Consider the following 15,088-nt stretch of genomic DNA (forward strand, 5'->3'; position numbering starts at 1 on the left):
CTCTCCTCTCCATGTTTCGCTTTCCTCCTTCTCCTTCTCTATCCGCTCTCTTCGCTCTCTTTCACCTCCCCAGTCCTTATCTACCTCTAGGTCCTCTCACCTCGCTTCTCCGCTTCATTTCCCCCTCCTCCCTTCTCCCCGAAACCCCTATTTTCCTCCTATCCATCTTCTGTCCCGCCTCTGTCCTCCGCTCTCTGTCCCCTGTTCTCTGCCTTTCCTCGCAGCTACCCGCCCTCGCGCTCCCTCCTGCTTCGCTCGCTGATGCTGCTGCAGTGCTAAAGATTTCCCATCTGCACTTCCCTCCGCCTCTTTCCCAGTCCTGCCTCCCTCTCCCAACCCTCCCTCCCCGGCTGCAGGAGGGGGCATCAGGCCCTCCTCCCTCTCCACTCATCGCAGACAGCGGGTCCTGCATCCCACAGCCGTCCGGCGCCAACAGCAGACCCCGCGGTGCATCACCGGGGCCTGGGAACGAACATCCCGGAGGGGACGGAGCCGAACAGGGGGAAGCCAGGCCAGTCGCCGGCTCCCCGTTTCCGCCAGCGGCCTCACTACACGGAGCAGCGGCAGCTGGTAACCGAGGCGGCAGCGCCCAAGGTGCCCTGCACAGGGGGTAGCATCCTTGGGTACCTGCGGTCCTCTCTCTCCGCCTAGGCAACCCGGTCAGCGCCAGAGGGGAGACTCGGCTAGCCCGAGAGGTGCACGGGCTGCGGGAGGATACAGCCCCGCTCAGCACCCTGGGCATGAATCCACGCTTGCAGCACATGCCAACCCCTGGAGAATGGGACCATTTACAGTGGATAGCTCTGTCTTAGCAGGGACCAAACCTACCGTACTTGACGGCCAGCCCTCCATAAGGGGAAACCTCTCTCCGTGCATGGAATAGGGGTTTACACTGAATCCAGCCCTTCACATGGAAATCACTCCTCCGTACTGGAATTAGCCCTTCGTACTGGAGTCAACCTTTCAGCCAATCGAATTGGGGTAAATCCTCTGTACTGGGATCAGCCCTCTCCCCTGTTTTGTGATCAGCACTACGTACTAGGATCCAGCTTTCCATCATATGACCCAGCCTTCCACACTAGAATTCATACAGCCATCCTCGCATCTGTGCCCGAGTCGTGGATACCAGCTCTCCGTGATGAGGGCCAGCCCAACACGCCGAAGTCCAGGTTCAGATACCCAGGTTCATCCCCTGCAAATTAATGGTCTCTTCTCAATCATGTCTGCAGTACTGAGACGTGGCCGTACCTCCGTGGGGGCAGTGTACCGGGACACAGCCTTATCATACTGAGCAACGACCCTGAGATTCCGTCGAGCAGACCCACTGTGCGGAGCACCACAGACTGGGAGCATCTCTGGACGGGGGCCAGTACCGGGATACCGGGCGCGCGGACCGGATAAAGCTGCCATGCCAAAACAAGCGCCATTCATGAGACACTGAGGAGGCGACAAGGCTTTACGAGGATCTGTTATCACACCGGGGACCAGGCTGAGCATCCTCTGGACAAGGCCGTCCGTAATGGGGACCACCACTCCCATCCTGGGCACCGATCAAGCGTAGTGGAGACCACCCAGTAATATTGGGTGACACACCATCCATACTGGGGACCGACCGGGCCATATTGGCGACCAGCCATTCGTATACATCCTCCAGCCCACCCTTACTGAGGACTAGTGAATCGTTTGGGGAACAAGGTCGACCATACGGGTCTTCAGCCCAGTCCGCAATGAGGACCGGTCAAGAATAGTGGAGACAAGCCCGGTCACACTTGGGAACAATCCCTCCAGACTAGGGGCAACCAGACCACACTGCTGACCAGTTAGTATACTGGGGACCAACTCGGTCATTCTGGGGGCCAACTCATCCATACTGACGACCAGTCAGCCACTTGGAGAGGACCATCTCGGCCACGGTGGGGCACATCAGTCAATACTTCAGTAAGCCCAGATTGGTGCTTTAATAGTCATATTGAGAGACAGTAGAGACATTTGGGGCCAGGCCTCAGATAGTGGGAACCAGTCGGCCGTCCTGTACATCTGCCCTGATACAGTAGGGGTCAGTCCTTTCATACTGGACTGTAAACCAACTAAACTAGGGTCTGGTCAGCACATATTGAGATCACCCTGGGTGCCCTGGTGACAAACCCAACCGCACTGAGATCGGTCCACCCACCGCTGAGGCCAACAATGCTGAACTAAGGTCCACTCCTGCCAAACCGGGGGGCCGGCTCCAATCTACTGGGCTGCATCACGGGAAACCTTTCCTTTTCTGTGGATTCATGGATGCTGGCACAGAAGAAGCTGCTTCAGCCCTTTAAATGCCATTACCGCCCACCCCTTGCCACCTGGCATTGCTCGTGCCCTGCCGTCCCTTGGCACCGACAGGATGGAATGGAGCCCGACGCCCCTTCTCCAGCAAGGGCAACATTATGTCGCCCAAGGTAAGTGCAGCCTTTCTCTGCCTCATTACGGCACGGAGTGGTTGTGCGTGTGTTTGTGTGTAGCGGGGGTGAAGGGGTCAGTTGCTTTTGGAGGTGTGTACCATACTGATGCCAGCTGCACAATATCAAGGCCATTTCTGGAAAGGACTGCTCTGCGCCAGAGGACGGAGGAAAATGGAGGTCTGAGGAACAAAAGTATTTCCTGACACGGGCATGACAAAAGACGGTATGCTGAATGATGCACTGGATTCTGACAGGCATGTTATCCCAGGAGAGACGGGCGTAGGGGTCCAGCGCCGAGCCATAGAGGGGCACCTCTGAAAAAAAGTAGTAGATGGACACAAGAGGGATTGGTGCTTCTCGGGCTGAGCGGAGGGATGGGACATATGTGGAGGGAGGGTTAGAAGGGAAGGAAACAGGGGGAAAGGAAGTGAGAAAAGGAGTCGCAGAGAGAGAGGTCGCGAGGGTGTGATTTAAAATTGTTTATTGAGACCTTACTATAAAACAATAGAATACGTTAAGACTATAAAGATCTTAAAATGGGTGAAAATACGACATGTCTGCACAAATGAAAATTATCAAATGAAAAATATTCTTTCAAGTAAAAAAAAAAAAGCAAGGGGTGTGGGAGGCTGAGAAAGAGGGCGAAAGAGACACAGAGGTGTGTGCAGGGAAATGCACTAAGAGGCAGAATGAGAGACACAGATTTATGGACATTGAGATGTACAGAGAGATGCTAGGTGAGGGATGGAGAGAGATAAGTACACTAAGAGGCAGAGCTAGAGATGGAGAGAGATATGTACATTGAGAGGTACAGAGAGATGCATAGCGAGGGATGGAGAGAGGTATGTACACTGAGAGGAAGGGCGCGATATGGCGGGAGATATGTACTTTGAGAGATAGGGTGAGAGATGGAGAGAGATCTGTACATTTAGATGTACACAGAGTGCATAGCGAGGGATGGAGAGATATGTGCACTGAGTGACAAGGGAGAGATGGAGAGAGATGTGTACACAGAGGCAGGGCGAGATATGGAGCGAGATATGTACATTGAGAGGTAGGGCGAGAGACAGAGAGATATATACACCAAGAGTCAGGGCGTGAGATGGAGACAGAAGAGTACACTGATAGGCAGGGCGACATATGGACAGAGATATGTGTACTGAGAGGTAGGGCAAGAGAGATATATACACTGAGAGTCAGGGTGTGCGATGAGAGATATGTACATTGAGATGTACAGAGAGATGCATAGCGAGGGAAGGATAACTATATGTACACTGGGAGGCAGGGCGAGAAAAGGAGAGAGATGTACTTTGAGAGGTACAGAGGGATGCATAGCGAGGGATGGAGAGAGAGATATACACTGAGAGTCATTCCGAGAGATGAAGAGAGATACTCCACTTCGAGTCAGGGCGTGAGATGTAGACGGATATGTACATCGAAATGTATAGAGATATGGAGAGAGGTTTGTATAGAGAATTATGTGCACAGAGAAAATGCACCGAGAGAGGCAGGGCGAGAGATGCAGAAAGAAATAGATACAGACAGGTGCACACAGATAATGCATCGAGAGTTGCAGAGCTATGCATAGAGAGATATATGCACAGATAATACGCACTGGGAGAGGCAAAGCAGCAGACTCAAAGAGATGTGACCACTGAGATATACAGAAATGCACCGTGAGATGCAGAGAGATATGCATAGAAAGACAGAGGCACAGAGAAGATGCATTGAGAGAGGCAGTGTCGGGGATGCAGAATAGCACATACACAGACAGATGCACAGAGAAGCTACATAGGGAAGCAGAAAAATGTAAAGGTAATAGAGAAACTCGTAGAGAGTCGTAGAGCGAGGCAATGAAAAAATGCAGCGAGAGAGAGGGCGATGCTGAAAATGAGATGCATAGAAACAGGTGCAGATATGGCGATTGCAGAAGCTTTGGTGTCACGTGTGTCTTTAAGGCACGTCAATAAAGCGCGATTGAACTGACACAGAGAGGATGAGGCGGAATGTGTGAGAAAAAGAAGATATATCCAGAGAGAGATAGAAAGGGGGGAGAACCGCGGGGACAAAGAGAGGACTGAGCCGGAGCTTGTCTGTTTAGGACTGGGCAGAGGGGCGGTAGCAGAGGGCAGGGCCCGTGACAGTCTCCTTGCACTGCGGCGCTGGCCACGCGCCTGAGGCAGGTCCTGTCCTGCTGTCCAGGGTGCTGCACCAGTGGCCGCGCGCTGGGAGCAGCGCGCGCTCACTGTCAGATACTGCCGCGGAGGGGGTCCGAGGGCGGGCTGGAGGTCAATATTTTGCTCCCTGAGGGGTGATGCTCTGCGTTCTAGGCGTCACGCTTCTGCTCTCTAACGCGGCAAAACCGTCTCTCTATTAGTCATATTTTTTCCGTTAGGACGTGATAATCTACTCATTATCATTGTGGCTTCCTGACCCTAGGCGGATGACGTTTTGCTCAATATTAACGATAATCAGCTGTCTAACGCACTATATCCTGCTGTATTTTGGTGACATATTGCTCACTTAGGTGTACCACTTTCCCTCAATTTTAAATGTTCTGTTTTCCAATTGGTGATATTCTTTTAGCTTTATATTATTTTCTTCAAATTCTGCTCTGTAAAGGGTGACATCCGTCTCTTACTAGGTGACATTTTGGTTCCCAACACCTGATGGCAGTTTTGGATTGATAATACTCAGATTTCTGATGCGTGAGATGCTGGCTATACTTTACTCTTTAATGGGAGGTTGTATGCTCCCTGGTGCTGATATTTTGCTCTCTTCGCGATATTATGCTTTCTAAAGTGACATATCCTACTTTCTAAGCAGGGATATTTTGCTCTCTAGTGGGTGATACTCTTCTCTATATCAGTAAATTTCTTCTCTTTCCATGGGTAACAATCTTCTCTCTAACAATGATATTTTAGGGTCTAAACCAGATATCTTGCTCTCTGCTGGTGCTACTTTGCCCTCTAAAGCATTTTCTGCTCTACAGTTGATATTTTACTCTCTAAAACATGATATCCTGCTTTCTTTTGGTGATATTCTGCTGTCTGCTGTGGGTAATATGCTGTCCAGTTAGTGACATTCCCCTTTCTGTCTGTGATAATCTGTTCTCGATGAGTGATATTTTTCTCTAATGGAGATACTGATACTGTGCTTTATAACAAGTGATATTCTGCTTCCTAATGACGATAACCTGCTCAGTAACATGCAACAGATTGAATATCTATTGGCTATATTCTGTCACTAAAAGGTGACATTCTGCTCTCCATTGGAAATATTCTGTTCTCTAACCAATGCTGGTGTGCTCTCCATTGATGATATCCTGCTGTCTAATTGGTGATAATCACTCTATATCTGGCTGGCTGTTCTCCAGTGAGCAATATTCTCTCTATTGGCGGGATTCTATTTGTATTCTCCAATAGATGGCATTCTGCTCGCCATCATGTTATACTGCTCTCCAATGAGGGGAATTCTGATCTATTATGGGGGGTACTGTACTTTCTAAGAAGTGATATTAAAGCCTCTTTTGGCCGATAATCTACTCTAAATTTTATAATGTTATGCTTTGGAATAAGCAATGGTCTTCACTTAAATATGTTATGTTCTCTATCTTCGGTGATCTGCTGGTATTCGAGTGATATTTTGCTCTCTTTTGGTTGATAGTGTACCCTATGATAGCTTTTTTTTTCTTTTTTTTTTTTTACAGATATTATTCATGTTAATGTGTATTTTCTGTTCGCTTTTGAGTGGTATTTAGCGGTCTTACTGTGTGACAATATTGTGCTCTCCACTGGCTAGTGTCCTGCTCTCTAATGGATGATAATCAGCTCTTTAGGGATATTTTGCTCTCTTTATTGGACAGTACTCTGTATTCATGGATGAAAGTCTGTCACTAGAGGCAGAGGTTCTGCACTGTAGTTGGTGATATTCCACACTCCATTAGGACATGATCTGTTCTCTTAAGGGTGTAACTCTGTTCTCCATTTATGGATACCGTGTTCTGTGTTCTGTGATACTCTGCTTTCTGAATGATATCCATTTCTCTATTGGATATTTGCTGTTTCAGAAGATAATTTTCTCTCTAGTGGCTAATATTCTGCTGTTTTAGGAGTGATATTAAACTCTCTGGTTGATTGTCTGCTCTTTAGCTGTTCACATTTAGGGGTGCCAATAAGGGGTGTGTGAATGAGTAAACATGTTCTCTTGGATCTTGTTTCTATAATTGACACCAATACTGCAGTCATCATCTATAATCCTCAAACTTTCTTCATGTGGGTTTGCAAGCTGAAACTGGGATTTTTGCACCTCGTCTAAATTCTTTTGAGGTAAAAAACACGGATTGCTGTTCAATTTCAAAGCTGTCAAAAACCAATTTGAATTGAACTTTCCTGAAAATGGGAAGTCGTTTTTAGAGTCAAATAGCACTTTCCTTAGAAGGTAAAGCTGCACCAAGGTGTAAATGTACTAAAACAAATATCTTTTGTTAAGCTAAAGACAACCAAATAATCAGGGCCTATGGGTTTGATTATGTAATGAAAACTTAGTACATCCCTACTGACATTCTGCTGTCTGTTGTGTAGTCAACTTTTCCCAATTCTGGAATGTGTGATATTATGCTCTGCAGTGGGTGATATTCAATTCCCTCTTGAGCAATAAACTGTTCTCGAATTCTGCTCTTTAATACATTTTATTCAACCAGTGCTTAATTAGTGCTGGTGGTTTCTGGTGCTTAGTATCGGCACTTATTTAATAGGGCCGGGACTATTGAATTTTTCTCCTCTGTGCGACGGGCCCATTAATTATGAATTGCACCTACCTGTCCTGTCCTCCTCCTTCATTTGAAATACCTGTTCCGCAACTCACAGGCATTGTCTGCATCTCATGGTGCGGTTAGAACACTTTTAGTTTGTTGTGTCCCCCTTTTTTTGGTGGTTGATTAAAGTGGCCTGAGGTGGATTTAAGACCACTCAGCGTGGTACTTGGTGCACCGGTGCCGCTGACGGTTTCTGAGTAGCGCTTTCAGCACCAGTACTTATTCTACAAATTAAGCACTGTATTCACCTCTCTTATTCGGACACATTCTGCTCCCTAGCAATTTCTTGGTCCCTTCTGGCAATATTTTGCCCTTTGATTAAGTTATCCAAACAGAATTTAACCGCTGGCTCATTACTTAGGTTTTGCTTTGAGTGACTGATAGTCGGCTTTCTGACTGACAGTCACTTCTGTATTGGGCTCCTTTGAGCTCTTTAAGGTGACAGTCTGTGCTCCGTTTGATGATAGTCTGCTTTCTAAAGGACAGTGTTATACTCTGTTCTAATCGATATTCTGCTCTGTGTTGAGTGATATTCTACTTTCTCCAAGAAATGAATTTCTCTATTGAGCTATATTCTGTTTTGTTAGTCTATGAGACTTCTCACTGGCTGATGTTCAGCAGGGTGATACTATGCTGTGTATTGACTGATATCCTACTTGTTAACAGATAATATCCTGCTTTCAGAGTGATCTACTGGGCAGTAGTTTGCTCTCGAATGAGGGATATTCTGCCCCCTAACCAATGTTATCCTGCTTTCTGAGGGATGTTCTGCAGAGTAATATTCTGCTGGCCGATGGGTCATATTCTGATCACTGCCAGGTGACATTGTGCTCTCTGTTTGATGTTCTGCTCTCTTCGTTGATCATTATATTATTCCTAATTCAGAAATATTGTGCTTTCTGATGGGTGATATTTTACTCTCTAGGTTGTGACATACCGCACTCTGTTGGGTGATATTCTGCTCTCAAATAGGTGATATTGTGATTTGACAGGATGATATTCTACTTTCTTCAAGCCTGAATTCACTCTCTACAGGTGTTTTTCCAAACTCACTAGATTTATATTTTGCCATCAATATGGAGATACCTTGGTTTCTAATTGGTGATATTTTACTTCGTATATGATGGAATTCTGCTTTTATAAGTTTAGTTTGGGAACTCTTCAGTTGGCTCAGTTCTTTGTTTTATAGCATTGCTCTCTGATCTTTAGAATTTGAAATTATGCTGTGTTTTGGGTAACATCGTACCCTGTATATGTGGAAAACATATGCTCTACCGAGGATGATGTGGAGTATATTCTCTTCTCTGTAAATGGTGACTGTCTTCTTCCAATGGTCACAGTCTAATTTATGTACAACTCTACTCTCCCTTCTATTGTGTGATGTTCTGCCCTCGATATCTGTAAAGTCAGCTTCCCATCAGATGGTTTCCAGCACTCAATGGGATAGTATTTATTACTGTCTATTTGATGATATTCAGATGTATGGCATATGTTAATTTGTTTAATATATCATCATTGCTCTGTGTACAGTGATAGTTTATTCCTTGTAGGACGGTGTTCAGCTCTCATGTTTTCTGTAGAATAGTGTTTTCTCCCTGGTGTTGGATTAACTGCCTTTGGAGTAGCTGAAGTAATCTGTTGGCACAGTGTGCATTCTTCTATGGGGTGATATGCTGTTCTCTGATGCCATCATGTACATTACTCTTTGGGTGATATTCAGTACTTTGTAGGGTGATATGAACTGCTCTTTGGAATATTGAGCACGTAATTTGCAGCTATTGGATATTCAAAGTTAGTGAGCTAGAGTCCTGAATGGACTGGTATGAATACTGAATGGGGTAATACAGAATGGTTCGTAGAATGATGCAGTGTGATCAACTGGCTGATATGGGTTATTTTGGAGGGCAGCTTTGATTTCTAAATAGGGTGCTCTTGAATGTTTTATGGGCTGATGCAGTATACTCAAGGTTTGTGATTTTTGAATGTTCATTGTGCTCACATGCCAGATCTGGTGTCTCAGTTGTTAAATGTTTGCACTGAACATCACAGGTTACAACCCCATTGGTCAAAATTGAGCCTTGTTGCCCTACTACGGTCAATAAAAATTAGTGTAACATTGGCATTGATTATCTATAAAGGTCACCAGGACTCCTCTCTGGGTGAATGTGTGCACTAGATATATGCCTACTATGTTATGTTTTATGGAGTGCTCGATAGGGTGGCATGCAGTGCCTAAGACCTGACATAGATACATTTAGAGGGTGATATGTATTACTTTAGATGGTAATATACATATGACATGTGGACTGCAGTTGGAGTACATAGTGTACGGCTATGGGCCTTAAAGAAGTTAATAGTGCTCATATAGTCATAGGGTTATAAGACTGCAACCTTGTTTGGAGTCCACAGACTATGCACTCACAAATGCGGTCCATTTTACAATTAAGAAGCCTCACAAGATAAATTATCCATGTCAAAATACATACATTCTGTAGTCCATTGGTTATTGAATTGTAAATGTGTGTCCATGCAAGTCTAAGGGTCTCAACGAGGTAACACTGAGTTGTCTGTGGAGTTACATAGAGCTGTTTAAAGGTAATTTGGAGCTCTTTAATGTTTGCTAGGAAGGATTATGTGAATGATGTAGAGTTCTCCATGACATGATAGGGTGTTTTTCAATAATAAGAAGTTGTCTGTTGGGAAACATGTATTTAAGTCGAAGGATGGAGCTCTATTTCTGGTGGTTTGTGCTTTTATCTTGATTGATGTTAAGCTTTCAGTTGAGTTATATGGGAAACGGCAAAGTGGTATGGTATTATGAAGCTCTCTAGGGCGAGAAGGAGATTTTCTTTATGTGACATTGTGCCTACCATTGGGATCATACGGGGGGCTTCAAAAGGAAGATTGTGGACCTTTTGTGAGCTGGTATTGTAATCTTAAGGCAATTAAAAATAATAATAACAAAGTGAAAAAGTTGTAATGCTTGAGATGATCTCAGCCACTGGTAATTATTGGCAGCCACATTCCCTATCTGTTATTACTTTGCCCACTATCATATTTCTTTAAGGCAGGGATTGGATATTCACAAATCAGTTTTGAATTTGCTTCTATAAGAATCATCTAACAAGGAACATAAGAAACCCAAGGCAGGTTTCAACCTTGATGGACAGCAACACTAATCTGTCATAATACAAGAGGATGAAGCTGTCTGTTGGTAGATGAGAATCTTCCAAAGATGAGGTGATGCACTGCACTCTACATGGAGAGTCATGTCACCCTTTTTGGAGTTAAAACTAGGGGCCTCATTTACAAGGCCCTAGTGGCACACTGAGCCACCGGAGTGCCCTTTATTTTACACTCCGGTGGCACAGTGTGCCAGCCCATATTCACAAGACCACGCAAAGCCGCCTTGCATGGCTTTTCATGGCCTTGTAAGTATGGGTCCCTTTCATGCATAACTCTGTGCGATTGGGGCGTTCCATGGGTGTTGCAGTGGGTGTTCCCATGCAACAACCATGAATCCTGACGAAATCAGATGTATTCCCAGATTTACAAGGCTAGGAATGCATCAGATTTGTACGCCACCTCATGGATGGCATTAAATTGGTGCAATAGGGAAAAATAACATTATTTCTCCCTGTTTTTTCCTCTATGTGTGATGCATTCTGCAGCACACATAGAAAGAGGAAACTTTATGTGCAGGAAGGTGTCTCTTTCTACACGTAAACAATCATCCCTGCAATGCAGGCACCTTTGCACCATTGGCGCTAGGCAGCAGTTTGTATGTCAGCACTGAGCAAAGTACTGGGATGCATCGTGTTTCTCCAAATACGATGCATCCGTGCACTTTCAAAATGGTGCAGCACAGCAAGTTGGCTTGCAATGCCACACTGCGTCATTTCCTTGGAAATGAGGCCCTAGATATCTGGGATGTCAGAGCTCCCTGTGTCTGGCTTGAGGCTTTCTGTCCTGCCCTGTTTATGCAAGGTGTCTATAGGGTTGCATAAAGCTGTCTTAGCCTAGCACTGCTCTTGTGTTCTGAACTAGTTTTCTCTTCTATTTCAATATCAACATTTTCAAATGTAATTACATATTATTAGCATGATCTATTATACGGTTCTTGCCAGAGTTAATAGACCACAAATCAGTACATTACATCATTGCTTTTCAGTTTTTCATACATAAGTAATCATATAAGCAAATATAGCTGTGCTAAGCATCCACGTTGTTGCATCTTGTGCCCAACCAAATAATAAAATCTAGAACATCTGACAGAACCGTCTGTCTCTCTGAATTCTGTTGGATGACGCACGGCATTTCTCCAATTTGTATGTTGCAGTTACATTGGAATATATCTAATAGATCAGCACAATGGTCTCTAATGTCTTTGTTCTACTGTACTTGCAATTCCTATTTTTGCATTTCAAATTGAGCTTTGTATATATAATCAATTATGAATACATTATAATAAATTGGAATACTATTTGTAACATTTGTGTGATTCTACTAACTTGGAGTGCTCCAATTACGCAATGTTCCTCCCGTTTCAGTTCGGAAGAATCTTTATGCCTTTGGAAAATTTTAAAAATCATGCTTCAATCATATCATTCTTCCATGGCCAGTTCAAGGTGAAATACATATCAAATATGGTTTTCTTTCTTGCAAGGATTGCAACGCCTGGCTTCTCAGTGATTCTGCTCCTGTCAAACTGTTTTGATGTCCTGTTTACAGCCCATAAGTCTCCACATGGTGGTAATCTTTGTGTGGACATTCATTCCTGATATAGGTAGAGGGCCAAGGACTGCTGGCTGCAGTGGCTGCCCAAGGGTCTCTAAATAGCCCGCCCTGCTGTTCTTCTTTGGCTGTCCTTCTCAGTAGGTCATGTGAAGGATTTTCAAGGATTGGTCTAGTTTCAAGAATCTGATTTCCTCATGAGCTGGGGTGTTTATGGAGTGCATTAAAATCCCAGGAAAAGCGTGTGTGCTATCGTGTCTCCTTCTGCCTCAAAGACCTCACACAAGGCACAGTTTCTAATTATGGAAATGACAAGGGTTGCACATAGAGAAAGTAAACAGGGCTTTAAGAGCTTTCAACATTAGCATTGGCCACAATTCGTCAATTTTCTAAATTTCTTGACACATGAAATTTGCATCATGCAAACAAAGTCTCATGGGGTCCAGAACGAGACTGGTTCGTACAGAAAATACCTCACAAAACATTTTCTACTTGAACTAGTCTCCTGCTGGTACGACAGACTTTATTAGGTAAGGTATGTGCTCACTTAAAAAAGTCACACAAATCACATTTCACAATCAAAGTCACAGTTCATGAAATTTTAATGGAGTTTTGTTACATTTCATGAAAAAGATGGAATTTCACAAACTAATTGATACCAGGGTTAGATAGGAAGGCGAATGTAATATTACTAAAGGGCAAACTTGGACTAGTAGCTGTGTTCCATGGCTAGGCCTAATTGACGTCCATGGATAGGATACACCTACCTGGTGGTGATCTCATAGCCAAGAAGACTTACTAAACAAGCTTTAGAAAGCGGTGTTTGTGTGTGTGTGTGTGTGTTTGTGTGCGCGTGCGTGTGCACGCGTGAGTGCCTATGTTTACTACAGGCCTAATAATTGGGTACAGCTTCTTAAAGTTGCTTTATAGTTTTTATATATAAGCATCATTTGTGAATGCAGTCCTGTAGGTGTATGGATTATGTATGCATTATACCCCAATTTGGTTGATTTGAGTATAGCGTTTTTCGTTACCTTTTGAAGAGATGATTCGTTTTGTTTTTGCAGGTCTATGTTTCTTGGTCATGTAAAATGCATCCTGCTTTTCTTCCTTCTAATGCTGTGTGGCGTGATTGAATCGTAAGGCAAGTGTTTTCCTTAAAGTCTCAGGCAGATTCAAGTTCTTGTAGATTCTTGAGAGGTCGAGTTAGAGGATCTTCGGCATGAAGAAGCCATTTTACCTCAGCGTCGTGCAGGAGAAGGTCCGTGTCGAGGAGGAATGTTTAAATATGGAAGTCAAAATCAGCAACACGCAAACATCTGCCTTCATTAGAGTGAGGCGAGATAAGATTTATAACGTTTTAGACATAATGTTGTACATATAAATATGTATATGTCTTATAAGGTTAAAGGCACATGTTTGCAAGGCGCTGATTTCCACCTTCCAGATGAGGGAGGAATACTTACATTGTGATAGGTTCTGCTGTCTGGGCTTGTTTACAGTTTTTTAAATGTCAGAACAGAATGCCGCATAGAATTTCTTCCTTGCTCACTCAGTCTCTCTCATACTTCTTGTATATACTGTATTTTGCCGAACTCTCTCTCACCTAGTCTCTCCCGCTTTCTCGCTTCCTTTTCAATCTTCTCTCTCATTCTATTTTTCCGTCCTTCCCTCTCTGTGTATTCCTTTGGCTTTCTCCCCCCTCTTTCTCTAATCAGCTTTCTATTTCTATAGCATTATATCCCATATTATCGCTCTCACTTGCTCTCTGAACATCTGTTTCTCACCTGGCAAAGCCTAAATAAAGACTCAAGCTATGACTTTCTTGTCTCATGTTGATCCATGTGTGCCAGGGGCGTAACGCAGGCCTCTGGAACTCCTGCAGCACGGGGGTTGGGCGGCAATCCTTCATCGGACACCCACACATTCAGGGGAGCCCAATTTAGCCCAAAGCCAATGAAAATATGTGAGATATGCTAAACGCACAGTAGGGTTCTCTGCTGGTTGGGCCTCAGGTGATCTATATCTAGGTTTTATCTGGTGTTGAGCTGTGTGTGTTTCTCTCTTCAAGGTGATGACGGCCCTTGTTGCTAAACAGAGCTAAGAGGGTCAGCGGGGCCCACATGGTCAATATATTACGGCCACTCTTGTAGTTTGCCAAGGCTGCACCTGGGCTGGTATAAGGCCACACTGTTAAGGGGCGTAATGCAGGCCACTGCTGACACAGGGAGGACCTAACTCTTCAGGGGTCCCAATCCTGCAGGTAGGCCCCATTCAGCCCCAGGACAATGAATATCTGTGAGATATGGGAGACTCAGGGGCCCCTCTTCCCATCCGGCAGGAAGGTGCCATCATCTTACGTTATGTCACAGCCAGTATTGTGACAGCACCTTCCTGGACCGCAGGCCACAGGGGTACAAGTAGCCATTCCTTCCGCCAGCTCTTTAGGCAGCCATTGCGGTATCTTCCTCTGAGGACAGCGCATTGCATCTAAGAACCTCGTCGAAACAACCTCCGAGCAACATTAGAGCGTGATCAGGCGCCAGACGCACGATCCTGAGCTTTCCGTCAGAACACACAAGATCGGGACATGTTTTCATATAGTCTGTCGAGGATCTGACAGGAATCTTAAAACGTCACGAAGTCCGTCCGCCCCCGTATACTGTGATCAAATGGAATGTCGCCTCCTTCTATAAAACGCATCGTGCTGCCTCATTCAGGCCGCTTCCGATCACGATTGAAACGTAGAGGCGGAGGGAGGTGCGCAGTTTTTCTCCCCTTGCTGTGAAACGTTTTTTCTTCACCTCTAGAGATAATTTTCACATCAGTAGAACATAGTCGTGCCAAACATGTCTCACAGGGTGTGATTGCATATTTGGGACATAATTCCTTTCTTGGAAAATGAACACAGATTTTTTCTCTACCCACTTTACGTTTGTCAGCGCTTTTCTCTAAACGTGAAAACACACTGTATCACTTTTGTGATTAATCTGGATTGGATGTCAGATGCCGAGTTGGGTGCATATTTTGCTCAGTATCGAAATATTGTCTATGCAATTCTCCATGGTATGTGCAGGATTTAGCGCAATCTAAA

At 44.8% G+C, this 15,088-nt stretch overlaps 1 protein-coding gene across 4 annotated transcripts in view; it reads left to right on the forward strand.

Annotated features, from left to right (window-relative positions):
* The first annotated feature begins 292 nt into the window (after positions 1-292).
* The window catches only part of LRFN1 (leucine rich repeat and fibronectin type III domain containing 1), a 695,926-nt gene continuing 681,130 nt past the window's right edge, over positions 293-15,088 (forward strand). The window contains exon 1 of one of the 4 annotated variants that reach the window (XM_069206932.1): positions 293-2,441. The gene's annotated coding sequence lies outside the window, so the exon portion shown is untranslated. The remainder of the gene's footprint in view (positions 2,442-15,088) is intronic. The other 3 variants (XM_069206931.1, XM_069206934.1, XM_069206933.1) reach the window with 3 other exon arrangements.

This window comes from Pleurodeles waltl, chromosome 9, assembly GCF_031143425.1.
Source record: "Pleurodeles waltl isolate 20211129_DDA chromosome 9, aPleWal1.hap1.20221129, whole genome shotgun sequence".
NCBI classification, from domain to species: Eukaryota; Metazoa; Chordata; class Amphibia; order Caudata; family Salamandridae; genus Pleurodeles; species Pleurodeles waltl.